We start from the raw sequence: 26,335 nt of genomic DNA on the forward strand, positions 1-26,335 counted from the left end.
AAATTTCCAAAAGAGATTAAGGAAATTGCAAAAACACACTGTTTTTAAAAAAAAGGCAGCTAAAACTATCTGTTAAGCAATACATTTTATACATTGAATGATTACTTAGCTAAAACAGAATAAGGGTTTGATAAAAAACGTTATACAAATGAATAATAACGATGATTATAAAATATCCAACATTCCACATAACACCTTCACTTTATGTTTTCTTCCTTATTTTTTCCTTTCTAGAAATACTTACCCCCAAGCTATGCATAGCACAATACTAACACCTCTTCCACTTTCTAAGGTCAACACCTTACTCATTATTGGAGGAATGCTAACTCAGTTTTTTGGGATAGCCAATGGGAAGTTGCGGTACAGAAAATGGCCCAGAGTTCACCAGTGTGTGTGTGTGTGTGTGTGTGTGTGTGTGTGTGTGTGTGTGTGTATTTAATTTAGTGAGTGATGTGTTATGAAACAATGTGTGTATAGGGTGTGCAGTGACTAATAGTGAGATATGTGAACAGTGTGGCACTACATTATTTAATAAGTTATTTGTAAAAGAACTATTGTATATCAGGAGTAAATCTAATGATTGTCTGTAACTAGAAGTCTGTATAAATATATGTGTACACGAATTAGCTTATTTCAAATTGATCTAAATTTGTAAATACGTTGACATGTCCTATATCCTTGTAAAAAGAGATCCACAGACAAATAAAGCTACTACTAATACTACTACTACTACCAACCTTGGCCGCCCAAGAACCTGACTCCTTGCTGTTATGCAACACTTCAAGCTCCATCTCAAGGAGACCAACTTGCTGTCTGTTTCTTCTTCCGCTCGCCAAGTCGAGTTCCTCTGCTCCATCATGGCAGTCCGTCATCGGTTGGGACTTTTTTCGCCTATCCTTGACCACACACAACGGCATTCATGCCGGCATTCCCTGGACCAGCCCCAGTTGTGGCTGCCTACCCTTTATCTACTCGGAAGTGCATTCATGCCGGCCATTTCTGGGCGAGCCCCGCTGATACCTGAACAAGTTGCGATAGCAGCATTCTTGGCGCTGGTGATACATCGAAGGCTTGTCACAAGCTCTTCACGGTGGCTCGATGCTGGCTCCAAGCTGCCACTTCGCTTCCAAAACACCAGACAGCAGTCAGTTCTACAGGGTGTTACAAAAAGTTAGGGCCAAACTTTCAGCAAACATTCCCCACACACAAATAAAGGAAAGATGTTATGTGGACATGTGTCTGCAAACGATTAATTTCCATGTTAGTTTCTTCCACCTACGCTCAATGGACCACGTTATCATGATTTCATACGGGATACTCTACCAGTGCTGCTAGAACATGTGCCTTTACAAGTACGACATAACATGTAGTTCATGCACGGTGGAGCTCCTGCACATTTCAGTCGAAGTGTTCGTACGCTTCTCAACAACAGATTCGGTGACCGATGGATTGGTAGAGGCGGACCAATTCTATTGGCTCCATGCTCTCCTGCCCTCAACCCCCTTGACTTTCATTTATGGGGGCATTTGAAAGCTCTTGTCTACACAACCCCGGTACCAAATGTAGAGACTCTTCGTGCTCGTATTGTGGACGGCTGTGATACAATACGCCATTCTCCAGGGCTGCATCAGCGCATCAGGGATTCCATGCGACGGAGGGTGGATGCATGTATCCTCGCTAACGGAGGACATTTTGAACATTTCCTGTTACAAAGTGTTTGAAGTCACGCTGGTACGTTCTGTTGCTGTGTGTTGCCATTCCATGATTAATGTGATTTGAAGAGAAGTAATAAAATGAGCTCTAACGTGGAAGGTAAGCGTTTCTGGACACATGTCCACATAACATATTTTCTTTCTTTGTGTGTGAGGAATGTTTCCTGAAAGTTTGGCCGTACCTTTTTGTAACACCCTGTATAGTAAGCGTAGGGAATGAGCCGTCCTCATGGTGAGTCATTTCACAGCAATGAATACCCAAAGATTCAACAGGTTAAGTAGGTTTTATTGCTTGTACGAAGTCATCAACTGACATCTCTTTAATGAAGTTTTTCTATATAATAATCCCTAATTAACTGATTTTGGCTTCTATATCTATCATCAAGTGATGAATCTTTACAGATTATAAAAGTGCATACGAAAATCAGAATTTTACACACATGTGCCAAAGTTACTTTTACCTAAACGTGTTACCACTCGATAATCGCCATATATTTTCTATATATATTCTTATAAGCTTCCTGTGCAAGTTATTACCTGATAAACACATTTTGAATCAACTTTTAGGGTTCCATACCTCAACTGGTAAAATTGTAGCCCTTACATTATTACTTTGTTATCCGTCTGTCTGTCTGTCCTACTGTTCAAAACCGTTTTTTTCAGGAACGAATGGACGTATGAAGTTCAAATGTATGCCACATACTAATGTCTACCGTTCCTTGGCAGTAATCAAAGTAAGCTTCTAAGCCAATGCAGTCAAAAAATACGACCGTTTACGTCACATATTTTAATACTCGTGAAGTCACTCATCAGAACCTACAGGATACTTTCCGTTGACGTAGTATCATGAAATTTGGGAGAAAACAAGGTTTCACACTAAATAAAAAACGAGAATTTTGAATTTGTAATTATATCACACTAAACGGAACTTTGTGTCATTTCATGTCGGACTGCCTATCTCTCCGTCTGTCTCGTAAGACCCGTTTTCCTCAGGAATGGGTAAAGCATTCCCGAAAGTCTCGGAATTCCTGGGACCGACATCTTGCCTATCAAATGATGATGATGATGATGTTTGGTTTGTGGGGCGCTCAACTGCGTGGTTATCAGCGCCCGTACAATTATCCAATCTTTGCTCAGTCCAATTTCGCCACTTTCCTGGATGATGATGAAATAATGAGGACAACACAAACACCCAGTCATCTCGAGGCAGGTGAAAATCCCTGACCCCGCCGGGAATCGAACCCGGGACCCCGTGCTCGGGAAGCGAGAACGCTACCGCGAGACCACGAGCGGCGGACTTGCCTATCAACGTCGATAAATGGAAAAAAATGGGTGACTCTCGATTCTCGGAATAGATTAACCGTCTGTATACGGAATTCAGATTGTATAGAACCATCAGTGCTTGATACTTCTTCCACCTGGCCAAATGTGTGTGTTCTTTGGTAGGGTTGCTGCATTGAACTTAGGATCCACTTAGCAACTAACAAATACACGAAACCCTCTGTTGCCAAATGTACCTTTATTGTAATGGAGGCAAAATGTACGCATCTAAAGGCTACTTAAAAAAGGAGTAAAATCACTTAAATTTGTTTCCACAAGAGGAGAAGACAACGTCCCAATTCGGACCTCGGTAACACTTCCATTTTACTGACATTAACTATAACAAGATAAATAATTATACATGTAACGAGAACAAATGAATAACACTATCAATCTATACAGATGAGAATACGACTATATCCACGAAGATTCGCGCCCTGCCAGGGGAGATACTTAACTTCAACATATTAGGTGACTACAGTAAGCGCTAATTCCTCTCGACAAACGAAGTAACGATATAAGCGAGACAAATGTAGTGCAGGAGTATAGCCGGATGTTCCGTAGTAAAAAGGGCCACTGTCAACCCCGTCCGGACGCGACTCCCGAAAACACGTCAGTTTTCAGCTACCTGCAACATATACAGTCATCTGTAGCTTCTTAAAAACAATTAACATGAAAAGGCACAACGCATAACACACTAACAAAATATAAACGACTACTTCACAGAACTAGCTTCTCTTTACACAAAGCAAGCAGCAGAATATTAATAACACGTAAAATACTTCTAACCTATAACAAACTAAGGTACCACGTAATAGAATATTGTCTTGAGCTCATAGAAAGTTTGACTTGCCTGTTTATAGGTCTTACAACTCAACAGTGTCAACTTCAGCAAACCCGCTAATACAAAACTCGAAATATGACAGGAATAGTGATTGAAGCCACTGACAATGCTAGGCTGCCACACAGGGGAGACAATAGTAATTTACAGCGGCACACAACCGACCTTACATCTCCAATTTAGTATAATCAGAATAAACAATTTTGTGTATAATAATTGCTTACAGTACCATGACAACCTCCGAATAACACTTATTACCGAAGGTAGGTGCTGGTATCGAAAGGCACCTTTAGTAACACAGAGTTCGACTGTGTTCACTTATTGGAAGGGTTCTAACTTTACATCCCTTTGCACATAGCTCTGTGTTTACATACTTCTATAACTTCTGCAACTAAAGAAGGGCGTATAAATGCACATAACTGACACAGATTTAAGCAGAATAAAACAGTACCTTCGTATGGCGCAAACGGCTTCATTTGCTTTACACGTGGGATATCTTCACCATTCAGTAATTCCGAAATATATTCAACAACGCGTGAGAGCAACACGTCGCCGTGGTATCAGCTACAGGGTGTTTCAAAAATGACCGGTATATTTGAAACGGCAATAAAAACTAAACGAGCAGCGATAGAAATACACCGTTTGTTGCAATATGCTTGGGACAACAGTACATTTTCAGGCGGACAAACTTTCGAAATTACAGTAGTTACAATTTTCAACAACAGATGGCGCTGCAAGTGATGTGAAAAATATAGAAGACCACGCAGTCTGTGGGTGCGCCATTCTGTACGTCGTCTTTCTGCTGTAAGCGTGTGCTGTTCACGACGTGCAAGTGTGCTGTAGACAACATGGTTTATTCCTTAGAACAGAGGATTTTTCTGGTGTTGGAATTCCACCGCCTAGAACACAGTGTTGTTGCAACAAGACGAAGTTTTCAACGGAGGTTTAATGTAACCAAAGGACCGAAAAGCGATACAATAAAGGATCTGTTTGAAAAATTTCAACGGACTGGGAACGTGACGGATGAACGTGCTGGAAAGGTAGGGCGACCGCATACGGCAACCACAGAGGGCAACGCGCAGCTAGTGCAGCAGGTGATCCAACAGCGGCCTCGGGTTTCCGTTCGCCGTGTTGCAGCTGCGGTCCAAATGACGCCAACGTCCACGTATCGTCTCATGCGCCAGAGTTTACACCTCTATCCGTACAAAATTCAAACGCGGCAACCCCTCAGCGCCGCTACCATTGCTGCACGAGAGACATTCGCTAACGATATAGTGCACAGGATTGATGACGGCGATATGCATGTGGGCAGCATTTGGTTTACTGACGAAGCTTATTTTTACCTGGACGGCTTCGTCAATAAACAGAACTGGCGCATATGGGGAACCGAAAAGCCCCATGTTGCAGTCCCATCGTCCCTGCATCCTCAAAAAGTACTGGTCTGGGCCGCCATTTCTTCCAAAGGAATCATTGGCCCATTTTTCAGATCCGAAACGATTACTGCATCACGCTATCTGGACATTCTTCGTGAATTTGTGGCGGTACAAACTGCCTTAGACGACACTGCGAACACCTCGTGGTTTATGCAAGATGGTGCCCAGCCGCATCGCACGGCCGACGTCTTTAATTTCCTGAAAGAATATTTCGATGATCGTGTGATTGCTTTGGGCTATCCGAAACATACAGGAGGCGGATTGGATTGGCCTCCCTATTCGCCAGACATGAACCCCTGTGACTTCTTTCTGTGGGGACACTTGAAAGACCAGGTGTACCGCCAGAATCCAGAAACAATTGAACAGCTGAAGCAGTACATCTCATCTGTATGTGAAGCCATTCCGCCAGACACGTTGTCAAAGGTTTCGGGTAATTTCATTCAGAGACTACGCCATATTATTGCTACGCATGGTGGATATGTGGAAAATATCGTACTATAGAGTTTGCCAGACCGCAGCGCCATCTGTTGTTGAAAATTGTAACTACTGTAATTTCGAAAGTCGGTCTGCCTGAAAATGTACTGTTGTCCCAAGCATATTGCAACAAACGGTGTATTTCTATCGCTGCTCGTTTAGTTTTTATTGCCGTTTCAAATATACCGGTCATTTTTGAAACACCCTGTATTTACTTCACATAATTTCCTGCACAGACACAAGACACACGAAGCGTTTTCACATGCAACAGCGGCGAGCATCACACATTTCCTCCGTAACTCCATAGACACATCTCAATTTCAATGGCCAGTAACAACAACCTATACATGCCCTCGCAGCGGAAAAGCACCAAAACACAACGGTGCACCACCGCGATGCCAAACCCGAGGTCCCATCAAGTCACTGCCGGGATCCCTCGCTGACCCTGCCCATAGCTTACAGGCGTCGTACCACAAGCCTCACGGTGAACGTCAACAAGCCACCTCCGACCCTGCGAATCTCCACTCCGCTGTCTCTTTTCTCTCCCCGTTAACCACCCGACCACCGGCCTGAATCGTGGAAGGCAAAGATGGTGACCCTATAATCTATGGCAGCGATGCCATTGTAAGTGTGAGAACACTGGCATCAGCCGTGCCACGGCTCAATCTACACATATTATTATTTGATAGTGGCCGTAGTTTTGACAAGTATTTTTATATGCTGTCTGTACAGAAATTCACACATATGATGTCACAAGTTATCTGTATATAAACTCACTAGATAATGGCCATATATTCTTCATGTGTGTTATATGTGTTGCCACAGGATGAATACCATAGATTTTACACCTTTTTATCACCTGAATGTTATCACAGATGTAACACATACTTTATAATATATAATCTGTAAACATTATTAGTTCATAACGGCCACTAATACCATAATTTTTTTTATTTGTTCAGTATACAACTAACAATATCCATACCAACTACACTTTTTCCGTTGTCTGCGCATATTTTTGGCTGATAGCAGCCACAGATTTTACATAGACTCTTAAATTGTAAGTGTATTGTTGTGTACATAGTTCCGCGTAGTCAGTGCGTACACAACTTTCCCAATAGAGTGCGCCCCATTAAGCACAACAGCGCAGGCGCAGCGCTCGTCCGTCTCTGCACTACGAGATGGCGCTGTCTTAGAGATGGACCAAATTCTGCTTCCGCCGATCCGCGTATTAATATGTAACGCAGCCAATGAGATTGCTGCTAACGTAGAACCTTTCCTCCTCGTGGATCACACTCGCGCAGAGATACCTGAACGCTCGAGGTACTATAACGAGTGTACAGACCTGTGATTAGTCAGTCTGCATTAGTCTGCATTAGTCTATAGTCAAGTTTCAAAAATGGCTCTGAGCACTATGGGACTCAACTGCTGTGGTCATAAGTCCCCTAGAACTTAGAACTACTTAAACCTAACTAACCTAAGGACAGCACACAACACCCAGCCATCACGAGGCAGAGAAAATTCCTGACACCGCCGGGAATCGAACCCGGGAACCCGGGCGTGGAAAGCGAGAACGCTACCGCACGACCACGAGATGCGGGCAGTCAAGTTTCAGTCTGCGCCTAATAAGAGTATCATATTCCTGTACATAGCCATGAAGATAAATGTATAGACACTTAGTCAAGTATCAGAGATATGTGAGAATAAGATTACGTACCAAGAGCAAAGGAACTTCAGATTGTCAATTGTAAATAGCATCCAGAACTAAGTTGAATTATTTTTATGCTTGTTATTATTTTAATAAATGTGTTTGAAAATTAATCAAGTTCCGTTTAAAGTTGGTCACTGTCAATCTGCTACTCTAAGCGTGCAAGTGGCATTTCTATCGTCTGACCTAACGGCAGAAGATAAACACGCCACGATAAGACGACGAGACATATTGCTGACACTCGCCTACTTCGTTAGAGCGACAAGTCAAATAATGTAATGGTGTGTGTACCGAAGGTCTTACAGTCTGCACATGTATATTATGCGTTAATAGTGAGTACAGAGGCCAATTGATGCTTATTGTTGTGGATTAATAAATGCAGAGTAAGTAAGGAAAATAGTGCACATAACAAGTCTGTATTTGGATGCACACACTATACAGTACAATAAAATATGTCGGCACCCTCAGACTTTACAGCGATGTGGATTTACATTTAGGAGGAAAACGCATTGCCCTTACTCATGTGCGTATGGTTGTCCTTTCTGTGTACTTACATATGTATGAATAAGACAGTCAGGGAGAGGATGCAGTTCTGCCGTTGAGTGATGGTGTATCAGCATGTGTGTGTGAGAGGGGGGGGGGGAATAGAGAGAAGGAATAATGTGTGTTTGGGGAGGGGGGGCGAGAGAGTAGAGGGGAGAGTGAGACAGAGTATTGGTGTGTGTTAGTTTGGAGAGAGCGCGTCCGTCTATGCCACAGAGACAGGGAGAGATTGGTGAGAGAGAGAGAAGGGAGATGGAGAGGGAGCTAGTATGGAAAGGCAGAGAGATGGACGAGTTCTGTGGAGTGTGACAGGGGAAAATAAATCTCGCGACGGGCCAGGGTGTGCCTGGGAGAAGAGCGGTGCCTCCAGCAATATTTCACAGCCGTCCCGACCAGCCGAGCCCCCCAGATTGCGAATACCGTGCCCACACACACACACACACACACACACACACATGCTGTACGGGAATCCCCTTCCTTGACTTTGTTTACAGCTTGCTCCCATTTTTTATTCGTTTTTTATCTTGTGTAGTGATGGGTGCGGTATGTAAAGGCTGATGTACGCCTTTCTGCAGGCCAAATGAGGACACACGCTTTCAGCGGAATTGAATTCATTTCACATACACGCACACACACACACACATACACACACAGACAGCTCTACGTACTGACACATGTGCACCACAGTTTTACAACTTGAGGTTGCGTTTTGTTGTGTTTTAGAAATATGCATGCAGTTTTGGACGAATGTAGTCCAACTTCCCGAGGAAAGTACGAAAAAATTTGAGAAGTAGTTTTTGGTCGGAGCTATGGAAACACCACAGTGACGTCGATGTTTGCAGGGCCGCATTTCCAATGTAGAACATTAAATAAATTGTCAAATTTGTTTGCGTCTCCGTATTTTCTCGGCGCGCAGCCGCATGTATTCTGCTTCTTCAGCTAATATTTGGGCTACATATCGTTCGATTACGGGTCTCAGAAACTGCTATAAATGCGGTCTTCCGTTCATCGGACAGAAGTATGGAACAGAGCAAGTACATCCGAATGTTACAGGCCAATAAATCGGCTGTAGCAGACCACTGTTTTGATACTAGTCAATGTATGTACTACCGAAATGTCAAAATTCCACCGTCTACTTCATCTTTATGGGACACGGTGGCGAAAGAGGGAATTACAATTCGATTGATACGAATTTAATCAATACAGATAATGACTACATCTTGAATAAAAGATGAAACCCGGAGCCTTCTGTAATATAATTACGGAATCGTCGCCACGGTTCAGCTCACGATGATACATCGCAATCCCAGCGTGGATCGACAGCACAGTCATATATCTGATTCATGCGTATTGCACTTCTTGGTCGGCGATCAACACACAAGGGCTAAATAAGAGGGGAAAAAAGTAGGGTACTTCTTCAAATACAAAGCAATTAGTGCTTTGAAAACAAACTAATGGTAGCAGCTCACCAGACAGTCTATATGTTTGTAAAGGAAACATTACCAACAGCAAGAAATCCCACAGTCAGAATAAATGAGCAACATATGAAAAGGTTGGTTGGTTGGTTGTTTGGGGAAGGTGACCAGACAGCGTGGTCATCGGTCTCATCGGATTATGGAAGGGAGTCGGCCGTGCCCTTTCAGAGAAATCATCCCGGCAATTGCCTGGAATGATTTAGGGAAATCACGGGAAACCTGAATCAGGATGACCGAACGCGGGATTGAACCGTCGTCCTCCCGAATGCGAGTCCAGTGTCTAACCACTGCGCCACCTCGCTCGGTCATATGAAAAGAAAAGAGGTGTATAGGTACCTTGAAAAATAATATCGACGAAAAGCAAAACTTTCATGCAAAAGTGGATATCGTGTGCCAGAGAGGTATTAAAATCCTCAATAAAATAGCAAAAATAGGCCAAAAATGTTTCTAGTTGCCACCGAGTGCAGTAAGAACGTAATACAACGCAACCTTACACTCTAATGTGGGTTACGGGTCGTGCGTTTGCGCTCATAGAGCTAGGAAGGCGAGGACAGTGCAGGGTCTACGGCGAGCTCTAAGAAGTGTACGCATGGGCCTGACACACGCATGTAGAACAACACTGACTGAGGCGCTGCTCGTGATATTAGCCCTGCAACCCCTAGACGTAGCAATAACAAACAGAGTTTGACATTATAGGCTCAGAAAGTGCGAATATTATAAGGTAGAGAAGATACTAGGCACAATAGCGGTATCGAACAAGGAAAAAAAGTACGCATTGATAGAGAATGCTATGTAATCTGGGACAGGGTAGAAAATGGGAGGAGAGCCTACCAGTTCCTTCCTAAAATAAAAGAATGGACAAGAATGACATATATCCTTCTGACCATATTTCCGACCATAATTCGCTCCGATCCACTAAGAAATACGTCAGTGCACCACAGACACTTGTGAATGTGGAGCAGTAGGCACCCCTGATCACATCGTCTGGGAATGTGCCATGAGACAAGATGTAAAAGACAGGTGGTCCCGGGCTCTACGGATCGTGTTCGTTCAGAGAGGCGCTGGCCTGTGACCTACGCCCAGACTAAACGCAATGACAACACCGAACAAAACAAAAAAAAGGTGGTGGCGCCTCTGATTCGGAATCAAAAGACCTTCGGTCCCAGGTTCGAAACCCGCCAAAGCTCAAATTTTGATTAATAATCAGCAGTGGTGACCGATGACTTCCGCCATAAGTCAGCCTCATTCTGCCAACGGCCCGGTCAAGAAGGGCAGAGGTGCGGAGAGAGTCTCAGGGCACACTCTTGCCCTTGGGGTGGAAAACCGCCCACAAAGCCAGAAGAATCAGCAATGATCAACGGCAGGAGGATGCAGAAGGCAATGGAAATCACTGCATTAAAGACACAAAGCGTGTATCCACAGGACACATGGCCTGTAATTGATAAAGTGTCATGATGATCTCTCCATTGGCAAAAGATTCCGGAATAGTCCTCAATTCAGATCTCCTGGTGGAGAATACCAAGGGCTGTGGGAGGGGGGGGGGAAGGGGGGGACGACCATGAGAGAAACCATGAATAATCCACGAAAGGATTACGTTCTACGAGATGGCGCCTGGAACGTCAGAGGCTTGAATGAGGCAGGGAAGTTAGAAAATCTGAAAAGGGGATGCAAAGGCTAAATCCACATAGCAGGGGTTAGTGAAGTGAAATGGAAAGCAGACAAGGGTTTCTAGTCAGATGAGTATAGAGTGATATCAACAGCAGCGGAAAATAGTAGGACTCGTTATGAATAGGAAAGTAGGGCAGAGAGTGTGTTACTGTGAACAGTGAAGTGATAGGGTTATTGTTTCCAGATTCGACAGCAAACAAATACCGAAAACGATAGTACAAATTTACGTGCCAATGTCGCTAGCTGAAGATGAAGAGATAAAGAAAGTAGATGAGGGTACTGAAAGGGCGATACAATACGCAAATGGAGCTGAATATCTAATAGTCATGGTGGACTGGAATGCAGTTGTAGGGGAAGGAGTAGAGGAAAAGGTTGCAGGAGTATATGGGCTTGGGTCAATGAATGAGAGAAGAGGAATATTAATTGAGTTCTGTAAGAGGTTTCAACTAGTAATAGCGAATACTCTGTTCACGAATTACAAGAGGAGGAGGTATACTTGGAAAAGGCCGGGTGATACAGGAAAATTTCAGTTAGATTACATCATTGTCAGACGGAGATACTGAAATCGGATTCTGGATTGTAAGGCGAACCCAGGAGCACATATAGACTCAGATCACAATGTAGTAGTAAAGAAAGTGATGAACAGTTGGCTGAAGTTGAAGAGATAATTCATTAAGAATCAATATGCAAAAAAGTAGGGGACGAAAGTACTAATGAATGACGAGATACGCGTGACGTTCTATAAGGCTGTAGAAACAGCAATAAAGAATAGGCCAGTAGGCAGTACAGCTGAAGAGGAATGGACATCTCTAAAAATGTCAATCACAGAAGCTGGAAAGAAAAACATAGGTGCAAAGAAGATAACTGTTACGAGAGCTAGGGTAACAGTAGAAATACTTCAGCTAGTCGACCAAAGAAGGAAGTACAAAAATGTTCAGGAAAATTCAGGAGTACAAAAATACGAGTCGCTGAGGAATGAAATAAATAGGAAGGGCAGGGAACCTAAGACGAAATGGCTGCATGGGAAATATGAAGAAATAGAAAATGAAATTATTGTCGGAAGGACTGAATCAGCATATACGAAAGTCAAAACATTCTTCAGTGAAATTAAGAGCATGGGTGGTAACATTAAGATTGCCACTGGAATTCTATTGTTAAATGCAGAGGAGAGAGCAGATAGTTGGAAAGAATACATTTAAGGCCTCTATGAGCGGGAAGATTTGGCGGATATGATAGAAGAAGAAATAGGATTCCAGAGATAGGGGATCTAGCATTAGAATCAGAATTAAAAGAGCTTTGGAGGACGTAACATCAAATACTGCAGAGGGCATCGATAGTATTCCATCAGAATTTCTAAAATCATTAGGGGAAGTGACAACGAAACGGCTATTCATGTTGGTGTGTAAAATGTACGAGTCGCGCAATATACCGTCTGACTTTCGGAAAAATATCATCTACACAATTTCGAAGAGTGCAAGAGCTGACAAGTGCTATAAACATCGCACATTCAACTTAACAGCTCATGCATCCAAGTTGCTGACAAGACTAATTTACAGAAGGATGGAACAGAAAACTGAGGATGTGTTAAATGACGATCGCTTTGGCTTCAGGAAAGGCAAAGGCACATGAGATGTAATTCTGGCGTTGCGGTTTATAATGGAGGCAAGACGAAAGGAACATCAAGACACGTTCGGAAATGTAAAATGGTCAAGATGTTGGAAATTCTGAGAAAAATAAGAGTAAGCTTCAGGGAGAGACGGGTAATACACAACAGACACAAGAGGGAATAATAAGAGTGGACGAGCAACAACCAAATGATCGGATTAGAAAGGGTAAAAGACAGGGCTGTAGTGTTTTGCCCTTACTGTTCAATCTGTGCATCGAAGAAGCAATGGTGGACATAAAAGAAAGGTGCACAAGTGGAATTAAAATTCAAGGTGAAAGGGTATCAGTGATACGATTAGCTGATGACATTACTATCCTGAGTGAAAGTGAAGAAGAATTACATGATCTGATGAACGGAATAAACAGTCTAATGAGTAGAGAATATGCATTGAAATTATATCGAAGATAGATGAAGGTAATGAGAAGTAGCAGATATGAGATCAGTGTGAAACTTAACATCACGATTGATAGTTACGAAGTAATTCAGGTTAAGGAATTCTGTTACCTAGGAAGCTAAATAACCAATGATGGACGGAGCATGGAGGACATCAAAGGCAGAGTAGCTATGCCAAAAAGGGCATTCCTGGCCAAGAGAATTCTACTAGCATCAAACATATGCATTAACATGAGGAAGAAATTTATGAGAATTTACACTCCTGGAAATTGAAATAAGAACACCGTGAATTCATTGTCCCAGGAAGGGGAAACTTTATTGACACATTCCTGGGGTCAGATACATCACATGATCACACTGACAGAACCACAGGCACATAGACACAGGCAACAGAGCATGCACAATGTCGGCACTAGTACAGTGTATATCCACCTTTCGCAGCAATGCAGGCTGCTATTCTCCCATGGAGACGATCGTAGAGATGCTGGATGTAGTCCTGTGGAACGGCTTGCCATGCCATTTCCACCTGGCGCCTCAGTTGGACCAGCGTTCGTGCTGGACGTGCAGACCGCGTGAGACGACGCTTCATCCAGTCCCAAACATGCTCAATGGGGGACAGATCCGGAGATCTTGCTGGCCAGGGTAGTTGACTTACACCTTCTAGAGCACGTTGGGTGGCACGGGATACATGCGGACGTGCATTGCCCTGTTGGAACAGCAAGTTCCCTTGCCGGTCTAGGAATGGTAGAACGATGGGTTCGATGACGGTTTGGATGTACCGTGCACTATTCAGTGTCCCCTCGACGATCACCAGTGGTGTACGGCCAGTGTAGGAGATCGCTCCCCGCACCATGGTGCCGGGTGTTGGCCCTGTGTGCCTCGGTCGTATGCAGTCCTGATTGTGGCGCTCACCTGCACGGCGCCAAACACGCATACGACCATCATTGACACCAAGGCAGAAGCGACTCTCATCGCTGAAGACGACACGTCTCCATTCGTCCCTCTATTCACGCCTGTCGCGACACCACTGGAGGCGGGCTGCACGATGTTGGGGCGTGAGCGGAAGACGGCGTAACGGTGTGCGGGACCGTAGCCCAGCTTCATGGAGACGGTTGCGAATGGTCCTCGCCGATACCCCAGGAGCAACAGTGTCCCTAATTTGCTGGGAAGTGGCGGTGCGGTCCCCTACGGCACTGCGTAGGCTCCTATGGTCTTGGCGTGCATCCGTGCGTCGCTGCGGTCCGGTCCCAGGTCGACGGGCACGTGCACCTTCCGCCGACCACTGGCGACAACATCGATGTACTGTGGAGACCTCACGCCCCACGTGTTGAGCAATTCGGCGGTACGTCCACCCGGCCTCCCGCATGCCCACTATACGCCCTCGCTCAAAGTCCGTCAACTGCACATACGGTTCACGTCCACGCTGTCGCGGCATGCTACCAGTGTTAAAGATTGCGATGGAGCTCCGTATGCCACGGCAAACTGGCTGACACTGACGGCGGCGGTGCACAAATGCTGCGCAGCTAGCGCCATTCGACGGCCAACACCGCGGTTCCTGGTGTGTCCGCTGTGCCGTGCGTGTGATCATTGCTTGTACAGCCCTCTCGCAGTGTCCTGAGCAAGTATGGTGGGTCTGACACACCGGTGTCAATGTGTTCTTTTTTCCATTTCCAGGAGTGTACGTTTGGAGCACAGCATTGTATGGTAGTGAAACATGGTCTGTGGGAAAACCGGAACAGAAGAGAATTGAAGCATTTGAGATGCGGTGCTATAGAAGAATGTTGAAAACTAGGTGGACTAATAAGGTAAGGAATGAGGAGGTTGTGCGCAGAATCGGAGAGAAAAGGAATATGTGGAAAACACTGACAAGGAGAATGGGCAGGATGATAACACATTTGTTAAAGAATGACGGATTGACTTAAATGCTACTAGAGGGAGCTGTAAGGGGCAAAAAATGTAGAGGAAGACAGATATAGGAATACATCCAGCAGGTAATGGAGGACGTAGGTTGTGAGTGCTACTCTGAGATGAAGAGGCCGTGGCCGGCCGCATTAAACCAGTCGGAAGACTGATGACACAAAAAAAAGGAAACTCTTTGGTAATGCTACAGTCTACACTGAAGCGCCAAAGAAACATGTGTAGGCATGCGAATTCCAATACAGAGATATGTAAACGGGCAGAATACGGCGGGACGGTCGGCAACGCCTATATACGAGGGTTGGAACGTTAATAGTGGCAACTATTTACTTATTGCTCGTACAAAATAGATACGTGTTTCAAAGTTTTGCCGGCCGCGGTGATCTAGCGGTTCTGGTTAGTTAGGTTTAAGTCGTTCTGTTCTAGGGGACTTATGACCTAAGATGTTGAGTCCCATAGTGCTCGGAGCCATTTTTTTTTCAAAGTTTTACTGACCTCCAGAGTAGTCACCATCATTGTGTATATCCCGTTGCCAGCGATGTGGAAATCGTAAGATACCCTTAGCAGTGCAGTTGTGTTGACAGTTCGAGCGGCGCGGTCTGTTTTCTGACGAATCTGTAGCAGTTCTGAAGCGAATACCGTGAAGTGTTTCCTTCAATTTAGAAATCGAGTTTAACTCACGAGCGCTTAAGTCAGGGGGGTGTAGTAGATGGTATAGCACTTAGCTACTTTGAAGGTCAGTAAAACTTTGAAACACGTATCTATTTTGTACGAGCTGTAATTAAATAGATGCTACCATTAAGAAAGTTCCAACCCTCGTTAAACAACAAGTGCCTGGCGCACTTGTTAGATCGATTTCTGAAGCTAAAATGGAAGATTATCAAGATTTAAATGAGCGTGAACGTTGTGTTATAGTCGAGAATGAAGTGGGGATTTTCCCGTACGACCATTTCACGAGTGCAAGCCTCGTCTGGGCCCGTCAACACCGTAATTGGACTGTTGATGACTGGTAACATGTGGCCTCGTTTCGAGTCTACTTTCAGATTGTATCGTGCGGATGGTCGTGTACAGGTAGGGAGACAAGCTCATGAATCCATGGACCCTACTGCGAACAGGGACTGTTCAAGCTTGTGAAGGCTCTAATGGCGTGGGGATGGTGCAGTTGTAGTGAAATGCGACCCATAATACGTAATTGGACTGTTGATGACTGGTAACATGTGGCCTCGATTCGAGTCTACTTTCAGATTGTATCGTGCGGATGGTCGTTTACAGGTAGGGAGACAAGCTCATGAATCCATGGACACTACTGCCAACAGGGACTGTTCAAGCTTGTGAAGGCTCTAATGGCGTGGGGATGATGCAGTTGTAGTGGTATGCGGCCAATAATACGTCTAGATACGTTTCTGGCATGTGACACGTACCTAACAATCCTCTCTCATCACCTGCATCCGTTCACGTTCATTGTGCATTGCGACGGACTTGGGAATTCCAGCAGGAAAATGCGACACCTCAGACGTCCAGGTTGGCTCCAGGTACACTCTTCTGATTTTAAACACTTCTGCTGGCCGCCAGACTCCTCAGAAATAAACATTATTGAGCATATCTGTGGTGCCTTGCAATGAACTGTTCAGAAGAGATCCCAACACCCCTCGTAGTCGTACGGATTTAGGGACAGCCCGGCAGGGGTGTTGGTGTCAATTCCCTCCAGCACTACTCGAGACATTAGTCGAGTCGATTCCACGTCGTGATGCAGTACTTCTGCATGCTCGCGGGGCGGTACACGTTATTAGGCAGGTGTAACAGTTAGTTTGACTCCTCAGTGTATGACCCGTGGTATGCCTAAACGAACATAGAAAATAAATAAATAAACAAATAAGTAGAATCTCTGTGTCCACATGCGACGTGATCCACTAGTTTAAAAGGACGGATCGAGTGCTAGAGCGTCAGTCTTTCGGCTCACTCTGAAGATGGCTGAACGATGTACAGCCGAAATGTTCGAAGAAGAAGAAGCGGAATTTATGCGGCTGCATAAATGAAATTTAATGGAGAAAACTGTGAATTTGTGTGTAAAAATATTACTAGGATGCAAGAATGGTGTCAGATGTGCTGGGTCAGCGATAGTGTACTGCGTATTTTCTCGGTCACATGTACAGTATTACTGCGGTATCGAGCATATTATCTTTAAAGTGGTAATTAACCACGAACATTAAAAAGGGTTCCGTACAGACCTAATTATGTGCGTCTGAGCATCGAGAATCCCGACGAATTTTGCCTCTCATTGATAGATGGCGGTACCAGGGATTCCAAGACTTTCGAGAATGTTTTTATTCTAGCCTATGATTACAAATTAAGAATTTTTTGATTTTCTTGCCTTTACATATAGTGTGAAACCTTTCTTCTCGCACTATTTCGTGATTCTACGTTAGGGGGGAAGTACCCTATAGATTTTAAGAGTGAGTTTGTAAGTATCAAAATATCCGAGATAAATGGCCGTGTCTTTTGACTGAATTGACTTAGAAGCTTAACATTCTGAAACCACCAAAGGACTATAGATTTAAGGATGTGGCATAAATTTCAACTGAAAAAAAGGCTGTAACTAACGGATATAAAGACAGTCAGTCGGATAACAAATGACAAAAAAGTGATTTACACAATAATTAAATAATTATTCTATATACTTGTCCTACGAAACCATTCTTCTTGCAAAATTTCAAGATTTTAGGGAAACGGTAAGTAATCTATAAGTTTCGACGAGTGAATTTTCGAGTATCACAATATGCTACATAAATAGCCGTATCTTTTGGTTGCATTGAGTTAGTAGCTTACGTTTCTTAGTCTGCCAAGTGACTACGTATCTTAAAATGTGACACAAATGTGAATTTTCCAACATTACGTGACAACTCCTTCTTGAGAAAAAGAAGTCTTCACAGACGGACGGACAGATATCCTCATAAAAAGATTAGAAAAAAGAATTTTCTAGCGAGACAATTACAAATTCACTATTTTCTAATGTGTTTGCCTTTGGGTGTGTTATAAAACATTGCTTCTGGCCGAATTTTACGACTCTGTACCAATGAGAAGTGCGGTACATGTTTTGATTACCCAGTTGGGGAGCATCAAAATATGTGAAATAAATGGTTGTATCTTTTGAATGCACTGACTCAGATTTATTCTACCTCCAACAGACCACACACCATAGCATGTGACACAAACTTCAGCTTGAAGAGAATAGGGGTCTGGACAGACGGGCGATGGCCCGATTCTGAGCCAGCCGTTGTCGCCGAGCGGTTCTAGACGCTTCAGTCCGGAACCGCGCCGCTGCTACGGTTGCAGGTTCGAATCCTGCCTCGGGCATGGATGTGTTTGAGGTCCTTAGGTTAGTTAGGTTTAATAAGTTCTAAGTCTAGGGGACTGATGACCACAGATGTAAAGTCGCACAGTGCTTAGAGCCATTTGAACCATTTTTGACAGAGTCTGATTACAAATAACAAAAACAGAAATGATCGTGTGATATAATCACAAATTAACAATACCCAGATTTTTTGCTTAGTTATACCGAGAAATTTTGTATTTTTTTAGTATACATTTAGTGATTCTGAGTGACCTGGAAGCACACTATAGCCTTAGATGAGTAAGTTTGAATCAAAATATGTGACATAAACGGACGTATCTTTTGATTGCACTGACTTAGAAGCTTCAATATTTTACATCACCAAAGGATCACAGACGTTAATACGTGGCTATATATCAACTTGTTACAGCTACCCATTCCTCGAAAAAAAGTTTTAAACAGTCGGACAGACAGACAGACGGACAGCGAACTGATCCTGTAAGAGTTCCATTCCTATCGGTTGAGGTACCGAAACATAACAAAGACAGAGAAGACTTTATAATTATTTATGATATATTTACGACAACGGAGCTATATAACTCTTTAGTATTAATTTTTTAGCGCATGGCCACCATGAACTGTTCGACTTAACAGTCACAATAGTAACATTCACCCGGATAAGATCAGAAATTTCTTGTGCCAGGTTCACATCAGTATCGAAGACGATGGCTCTTAACACAAGAGCTGATGTGGTCTAGTGGCGAAGGGATGCCGAACTTCTCCCCACTGCAATTAAAACGAAGATTGGTGAGCGAAGGGGGATTTCGAATGCTAAGGATATTTAATTTAATAAAGAAGCAATTACTGACCTGCTGGCGGAGCTTTCTGAAGTGGCAACTCACGGAAGGAAGGGGACAGCATATCGACGTGGCCATTCTCATCGCAGTCTAGCGAACAGAAGTTGCAATAACTACGGCGTCCGTCTGTGGCTGTTATTTCTCTTCTGCGCTGCAGTACTTCACAGACAAACACCATTTATAGTGAGATTATCAGAGATCCTTCCAAATATTCAGACAGAAGAGTTTTTCTACAGTGTCAGCGCACGGAGAGATTAAGAATTTTGGACTAACATATACAACTACATTTTCGATGATAAAGGGTGTCCTACGAATGAGTTAGACTGTCTGAACTTCAACAACTCGAACAAAAATAACAGAAACTACGAATTGTTATGGTCACGACATTACTGATGATGAAGATGAAAAAAGCTTCCTCCATCTGCAGCAATATGGCGTCTGGACCGCTGCGGAAGAGATCGACGCACACGTGTTATGGTTGCCATAGGCAGTCACAGAACCCTCTATCCTGTCGACCTGCGTAAGTTGCTTTGTGGTGTATACAGACAGGTCTTTGAAAGTCCCCTACGGGAAGAAGTCTAACGGCGCTACACCCGGAGGTCTGGGTGGAAACTCATGACTTCCTCGTGGATCTATCCACCAATCAACAAATGTTTCACCAAGGAATTGCCGCAAGTGACTATGGTAATGTGACAGCGTACTATCATGTTAAAATTTTTTTAAATATTCTTATTCTCGGTGCACTTATTAAACAGCTGGCACAGTTGGTTTCTGCAACGTGGTAAGTTATTTAACACAGGTCACAGTTCTTTACAAAATAAATGGCTCTGCAAGTTCTCTGACAGACATACCGCACCACACTGATAAACCAGGAAAATTTAACAGCTCGTTCTTCTGTAACTTGGCTGTTATCTATTGCGCAGTGCACGCATTTACGGCGATTGATGGTCCCAATCAATTTAAATGTCGCCTCATCTGGTGAAACAGCGACATCAGTGAACTTATCATCATCGCAAAAGGCAAATGCCGGGATGGTTCCTTTGAAAGGGCACGGCCGATTTCCTACCCTAACCCGAGCTTGCGCTCCGTCTCTAATGACCTCGTTGTCGGCGGGACGTTAAACACTATCCACCACCACCATCATCGCAAAGCGATTCACAAAATTCGAGACGCCTATCCTGATCGTCCTCTTTCATCACGTGAAGTAACATGTGAACGTATGCGTCCCACTTTGCTCAGTTTCAGATTTGCTTACATGTGATTCACGCGAAGCTTGCTGTGTGGACTTCTTTGGGGATCTCTTGAAAATTTGTACCACTGCGTCGATCCCTCTTACATCCGCTACAGATTTCATCCTGTCACACAGTCCCTTCTTCAGATGATGGACACTTCCCCCTCTCCCCTCTCAGATTTGTCGAGTAGTTTCGTTATTGTTGCACATGACAGGCGTCATATTAAACTCTGGAGGCCATTATCTTTGAACTTCTTTCATCGTTTCAGCTTTTTCAATAAAGCCTTAAAATCCACTTGCATTGCTCCAAACAAAAGTTTCCTGCCATCTTGTCAATTACGTGTAGTCGCTTTTTTTTTTGTCATCAGTCTACTGACTGGTTTGATGCGGCCCGCCACGAATTCCTTTCCTGTGCTAACCTCTTCATCTCAGAGTAGCACTTTCAACCTACGTCCTCAATTATTTGCTTGACGTATTCCAATCTCTGTCTTCCTCTACAGTTTTTGCCCTCTACAGCTCCCTCTAGTACCATGGAAGTCATTCCCTCATGTCTTAGGAGATGTCCTATCATCCTGTCCCTTGTCCTTATCAGTGTTTTCCACATATTCCTTTCCTCTCCGATTCTGCGTAGAACCTCCTCATTCCTTACCTTATCAGTCCACCTAATTTTCAACATTCATCTATAGCACCACATCTCAAATGCTTCGATTCTCTTCCGTTCCGGTTTTCCCACAGTCCATGTTTCACTACCATACAATGCTGTGCTCCAGACGTACATCCTCAGAAATGTCTTCCTCAAATTAAGGCCGGTATTTGATATTAGTAGACTTCTCTTGGCCAGAAATGCCTTTTTTGCCATAGCGAGTCTGCTGTTGATGTCCTCCTTGCTCGCTAGCAGCTCACCAGTCGGTAGCAACTGAAAATTAACAAACGCACACAAGGCAGCAGATACCGCTGGTGAACTTCCAGAACAGGGAATAAATTAAGTTAAATTTCACAAAAAGATGGCTGGAATTTTAACAGACTTAAATATACACACGTTGTTGCCCGCCGGAATGTCCCAAAAGCGACAACCAGGATCAAACAAAGAAATGTAAACAGTGAGGACTCCACTTTCGTGTCCAAGATCGGTGGGCGACGAACTTGGTAGCACTCGCAAGCAGCCCCTCACACTCCAACTGCGCGTACACACCGCCAGCGGCTCCAGCCCGACTCCGCGTGATGGGGACTTGCTTGCTACTCCACGCCAACCGACCAGCCGGACTGCTGGTCCGTCGGCGACTGCTGCTCCGTCGCAACTGCACTGCCGGTGCGTCTCCCACTCTGTCACTGCCAGACACACGACGACCCGGAAATACTACCGGTCGCTCCAGAGATGGTACGACAGTGCACTTATCGATACGCGCTGCTGCTGCCACTTATGGGCAAGGCAGGCAGGAAGTTAGTGACGCCAGTAAATGGAATAAGAAAACGAGGCGACACTACCGTGGCAGAAGATGACAAACAATTAATGGGATGAACACAAGCTATGCGCGGCTCACTATCTATAACATCATAGTACCTTAAGAAATAAAAACTCTGGTCTGAAATTGCGTTGAGACATATGAGTCTCAACTTTATCGACGATAATCGATGAAGCTGAAGAAATGAATTAATATTTGTACCACTGCCGTTACTTGAACCCGGGTTCAAATGGTTCAAATGGCTCTGAGCACTATGGGACTCAACTGCTGAGGTCATTAGTCCCCTAGAACTTAGAACTAGTTAAACCTAACTAACCTAAGGACATCACAAACATCCATGCCCAAGGCAGGATTCGAACCTGCGAACGTAGCGGTCTTGCGGTTCCAGACTGCACCGCCTTTAACCGCACGGCCACTGCGGCCGGCACTTGAACCCGGGTATCCTCTTTAATAGACAGATGTGTTACCCATTGCACCATTGTAGCAGTACAGGTACCCTATATGCATTGCATTAGGGTAGGCCGTGGTGCTATGTCTACAAAACAGATGGTTTCAGATATAGCGAATTTTGGTAAAAGAGAATTTAAGGAGACCACTTAAGCTAAGAATACGGGGAAATGAGGAAGATCAGATTGGAAAGAGGGGTGTACGATGGCAACGAGAGCATACAGGGACAATGCTGATTATTATTGTTGCTTTAAGGGATATGTCATTAGCTTTCTTCTGAAATGGAAGACGCTATTCAGTTTTCTAAAATAATGTGGAAGGTAGTTCCAGAGTCGTGTTCCTGCTGCTGAGAGGGCCTTCGAAAGTAGCTGGAGTGGGATAGACAAGGATTTTACTCTGATGGGAACAGATGTTTCTGACTTGTTGAGCCCGCATCTCGTGGTCGTGCGGTAGCGTTCTCGCTTCCCACGCCCGGGTTCCCGGGTTCGATTACCGGCGTGGTCAGGGATTTTCTCTGCCTCGTGATGGCTGGGTGTTGTGTGCTGTCCTTAGGTTAGTCAGGATTAAGTAGTTCTAAGTTCTAGTGGACTGATGACCATAGATGTTAAGTCCCATAGTGCTCAGAGCCATTTGAACCATTTTTTTGACTTGTTGTTCAGACAAGAGCGATAAGGTCGGGGACAGATATGAGGGACAGTGTTCGTTGATTAGACAATCGGGGAGACACAGGGTATGGAAATCTCTGCGAGTGTCTGCAGGCAAACCGGATGGTGAAGTGTGATCAAATAACATAACATCACAGATATAACGAGCAAAGGTATTCATCCGGTTCCAGGTGCCGTGAGCTTTGTTGAGAAAGGCTTTGTAGTATAACACCGCCGTAATCACTAATTGGTGGTATAAATCTTTCTACAAGTTTCTTTTTCAGGTTGAGAGGGAATAGTCTTTTACACTTTTGTAGAGCGTGGAGAGATGCTGATGCCTTCTTGCACATTACAGTTATGTGCTCAGTCCGATTTACATTTTCATCTATTATTACTCCTGGACGCTTCCCTGAAAGAGAGAAGTTGTTATGTGTCCTATTTATGTATAAAGTCGGTATGGATTCACAATATTTTGGACGAATGAGCCTTGAACGACCAACGTTTTGGATGGGTTGAGCTTTAACTCTACATCCGGCGCCAATTTTGACATTGCACAATGGTCGCTATTGCGATTCTCGCACTCCGTCCTTAGTTTTATCGGTTTTGCACTTATATACAATTATGTCAACAGTCGCACATTCGTTACTTACAATAAGACAAACATGTGGACTCAAAATTTACGTGCTATGGAAAGGGCGTAGGACCTAATACCGAGCGCGGGGTTAAGCATCATACTACCTGTCTTCTTTGTGATACCGGACATGAAGCATTGCTGTAGTCTAGGAAGGATATGATAGTTCCGTCTTGTGATCCACAGCAATTTTCAGGTCGTCTGTTACCTTCATTAAGACAGATGTTATGCTGCGATGTTTGCAGAACACGGATTGTTAACGACTAGTACGTTGTAATCAGGTAGTTTGTTACCTTGTCGTGGACTATACATTAATGTGATCAAAACTATCCGGAAACCTGGCTGAAAATGACTTACAACTTCGTGGCGACCTCCATCGGTAATTCTAGAATTCAGAATGGTGTTGGCCAACCCTTAGCCTTGATGACAAATTCCACTCTCGCAGGCATACGTTCAATCAAGTGCTGGAAGATCTTGGGGAGTGGCAGCCCATTCTTCACGGAATGCTGCACTGAGAAGAGGTATCGCTTTCGGTCGGTCAGGCCTGGCACGAAGTCGGCGTTCCAAAACATCCCAAAGGTGATCTCTAGGATTCAGGTCAGGACTTTGTGCAGGCCAGACCATTACAGGAATGTTATTGTCGTGTAAACACTCTGCCACAGGTGGTGAATTATGAACAGGTGATTGATCGTGCTGAAAGATGCAACCGTCATCCCCGAACTGCTCTTCAACAGTGGGAAGTAAATAGATACATAAAACATCAATGTAGGCCTGTGCTGCGATAGTGTCACCCAAAACACCAAGGGGTGTAAGCTGCCTCCATGAAAAACGCGACCACACCGTAACACCACCGCCTCCGAATTTTACTGTTGGCACTACACACGCTGGCAGATGACGTTCACCGGGCATTCGCCATATCCTCACCTTGCCATCGGATCGCCACATTGTGCACCGTGATTCGTCACTATACACAACGTTTTCCACAGTTCAATCATCCAGTGTTTACGCTCCTTACACCAAGCGACGCATCTTTTTCATTGTACCGGCGTCATGTGTGGCTTCCGAGCAGCCGGTCGACAATGAAATTCAAGTTTTCTCACCTCCCGCCTAACTGTCATAGTACTTGTAGTGGATTCTGATGTAATTTGGAATTCCTGTGTGATGGTCTGGATAGATATTTGCCTACTACATACTGGGACCCTCTTCGACTGTCGGCGGTCTCTGTCAGTCAACAGACGAGTTCGGCCTGTCCGCTTTTGTGCTGTACGTGTCCCTTCACGTTTCCACTTCACTATCAAATCGGAAACAGTGGACCTAGGAATGTTCAAGAGTGTGGAAATCTTGCATTCAGAGGTATGACAAAAGAGACACCCAATCACCTGACCACGTTCGAAATCCGTGAGTTCCGCGGAGAGCCCCATTCTGCTCTCTCACGTTGTCAAATGCCTACTGAGGTCGCTGATGTGGAGTACCAGGCAGTAGGTGGCATCAAAATGCACCTCATATTAAAAACGTATGTTTTTGTGGGTATCCGGATACTTTTGGCTACATAGTGTGTTTTCCTAGGCCTTGGGCAACACGGGAAAATGCAATTGAGTTGTTAATCAGAGGTTGCTGCGCTCTTCTCGTGTAGTGGCTTAGCTAGTCTCTGTTTCCAGGTTTCAGGGATCACTCCTGTGGTCAAGGAGTGGTTGAAGATACCTGTTACAGTGGGCAATAGTGGGTCAATAATAATGTTCATCATTCACACAGTGATGCCATCGCGTCCAGTAGATACTGTTCTGATACTTGTGATGGCTTTCTCGGCCGTGTTGCAACTAAGGTGCTTTAGATAGAATTTTTGTGGCTACAGTCGTTTGCCCCCATGAAGTAATGTGTCTGTTACGTCTGCACTTCAAACGTTGGCGAGGAATACCGGCCGGCTACAATTGTTACATGTGCTGACTACTCGAGACAATGAGTTTCTGCCCTCCGCGGGTATCCATTTGACATTACAAAAAGTGTCGTACTCGCGTGTTGATCCAGCTTATCGGTAACAAATCTTACAGCGTGTCTCTTAACTGCTTCGATATGTTCCTTTAATCCAACGTGGTGGGAATCCCTACTTGAACAGTGCTCTAGAATATCTCGCACTAGCATTCTCTACGTGACCTTCTTTATAAGTAAGCTACACATTCCTAAAATTATCCCAATTGACCGAAGTCGACCATTTGCCTTGCCTGCTATCATATTAAAGTGTACATTCCATTTAATAAGGCTTTGTAACTTTATGACAGCATACTTAATAGACGTGACTGTATCAGGCAGCATACTGTAAATGCTCTAGCCAAACATTACGGTACTGTTTTCGTACAAATCTGCACGAGCTTACACTTGTCTACGTTTAGTGCAGATGTTATTCATGAAACAAACTAGAAATTTTATGTAAGTTACCTTAGAGCCTCATATAGTCACTCAACGACGACAATTTCCTGTACAACACAGCATCACCAGTAAACAACGGCCTACCTTGTACGTCAGGTCATTTACGTATACATGGTGAATCATCAAAAATTTGCACCGCAAATATTGCGCAAATGGA

Source organism: Schistocerca cancellata, chromosome 10 (genome assembly GCF_023864275.1).
Source record: "Schistocerca cancellata isolate TAMUIC-IGC-003103 chromosome 10, iqSchCanc2.1, whole genome shotgun sequence".
Taxonomy (NCBI): Eukaryota; Metazoa; Arthropoda; class Insecta; order Orthoptera; family Acrididae; genus Schistocerca; species Schistocerca cancellata.